General features: G+C 47.5%; 1 pseudogene across 1 annotated transcript; it reads right to left on the reverse strand.

Moving 5' to 3' along the window:
- Window positions 1–1,134: 1,134 nt before the first annotated feature.
- On the reverse strand, window positions 1,135–1,968 carry LOC308240463 (transcription factor E2F6-like; annotated as a pseudogene). The gene has a single exon. The product of its transcript is annotated as a transcription factor E2F6-like (transcript).
- Between the last annotated feature and the right edge of the window lie 330 nt (window positions 1,969–2,298).

The raw sequence follows: 2,298 nt of genomic DNA on the forward strand, positions 1-2,298 counted from the left end.
TGGCTGCCACAAGATGGCCAGCAGGGAAGGGCAGTTAGGGGTGACCAGGCTCACAGAGGAGGGCAGTTGCGGGGAACCAGGTCTGTAGGGGAGGGCAGTTAGGAGTGGGACCAGGCTTGCAGGGGAGGGCAGCTGGGGGAGACCAGGCCAGCAGGAAGGGCAGTTGGGAGGGACCAGGCCTGCAAGGGAAGGCAGTTGGGGGTGATCAGGCCTGCAGGGGAGGGCAGCTGGGGGGGACCAGGCCTGCAGAGGAGGGCAGTTGGGGGAGACCAGGCCAGCAGGGAGGGCAGTTGGGAGGGACCAGGCATGCAGGGGAGGGCAGTTGGGGGTGTTCAGGCCAGCAGGGAGGGCAGTTGGGAAGGACCAGGCCAGCAGGGGAGGGCAATTAGGGGCAATCGGGCCAGCAGGGGAGCAGTTCTAGGCATTGATCAGGCTGGCAGGGGACTGGTTAGGGGCAATCAGGCAGGCAGGCAGGCAAGTGGCTGGGAGCCAGCTGTTCTGGATTGTGAGAGGGATGCCCGACTGCCCGTTTAGGCTCGATCCCGGTGAGATTGGGCCTAAACGGGCAGTCGGACCTCCCTTGAGGGGTCCCAGATTGGAGAGGGTGCAAGCTGGGCTGAGGGACACAACCCCCCCCGCCATGCATGAATCTCGTGCACCAGGCCTCTAGTACACATATATTTAAAGACACAATGCTTAGATGCCTGTGTACCCTCATCCAATCTACAACAGCTCATTGCAGACATGAACCCATGTAAGGCAATTTATTTTGTTATAAGGACACAAAATCTTTGAAGGAAAGGACAGAGCCCATGAAGAACTGTCCATTTTAGGCCTGACCATCTGTTTTAGTGATACTCTGTGATGAAGTTATTTCAGTAGGCAGGGTATCTAATTTACTGACAAAAAGCCGTGAATAAATATAAAAAGAGTTATTTTCTAATGTGTTAATCATAATTATCCAGTAATATAAGTAGTGAACTATTCAAAAACATACTGGCCTTAATGCTGCTACTGAATGAGAATGAGGGAACTTCTGAGCATCAAACTTAATGCATATTTCATCTATACAGGATGTTTGAAAAACACTCAATGGAGGAATTTCAAAGGCTATCACTTGCTCACTTCAAGTAATTATTCACTTTGCTGTGAAGGATTTTCTTCCTTATCAGGGTTTTCTGAGTGTTTGCTTTTAGATAAGGAGATTCTTACACCTTCAGACATCTATTACTTGAGTGATCCTGTTTCACTTCAAACAAATACCAGTAGACATCAACGCGCCCTCTGGTGCTCCATATACCTACTTGACAGAATCTTCTCTGGGAGCTGGAACATCCAGTCTCGTTTCTGCTGGAGCTTTAACTACAATAACAATCTGTTCATGGAATGCTTGAATGCTCTGAATATCTAGATATGTTACATATGCTAGTCCTTAATTTTCTTTGTCATCTGTTAACTCAACTGCTGATCACAATCCTTAATTAACTCATCCAGAGCATCTTCCATTGCTGATATGCCATAAAGTTCCTCCTGCAGCTTTTTCTGTTGGGGCAATGCTTCAAAATTGGTGATATAAAATCTTATCCATCTAATATGGTTCTTAGATATTTTTTTCAACCAAGTCAGTGCCACTTAAGATATTGGTGATGTCATATAATCTTCCTTTTCCTACTCCCAGTTTTGTTGAAATCTTGTTCAAGTCAACAATATCCCCAGAAGCATTCCTGACAAGACCCATAATTTTCTTGTTATAAGAAATAGTGATGAATCAAAATGAGATCTCTTCCATTTTGGAGCTTTTCTCATGTGCGCATCTTGTACATTATCTTCTAAATCAATGCTTTTTTTTTTTTTTAATAGCAGCAGGCCATCCACGTTCGTGTGGTCCTGGCGCTGGGGGTGCACCTGCTCCTCTGTCTGGTCCTCGAGCTGGCTGGGCAGATTCTGTGCTGGCAGCTGCTGACTCATAATGCCCAGCCAGCAGCCCCTTGCCTTCGCACCCCATGAGCTCTAGCACCTTCTGCTGGTTGGGTCAGAAGCTCCCCGCAAAGCGCTGGTTCCGGAGCCAAGCACATAGAGGCCTTGCGGCCTTTAATCTGTGGACATATGGACGAATGCACTACTGCCCAGGTCCTGGTCTTGAGAATTATAAATAAGACTAGAGAAGATCAGGGAGACTTACGATTTTCAGGATGCTATGCTCATCATGTAGCTGACAGACCACCTCCCCACTAAGCCATTTTTAAAAATACGTTGTAAGAGAAAAGCAATGTGATGTCAGAGTACCCTGCATGCTTA

The sequence above is a fragment of the Plecotus auritus genome (assembly GCF_963455305.1).
Source record: "Plecotus auritus genome assembly, chromosome: X".
NCBI lineage: Eukaryota > Metazoa > Chordata > Mammalia > Chiroptera > Vespertilionidae > Plecotus > Plecotus auritus.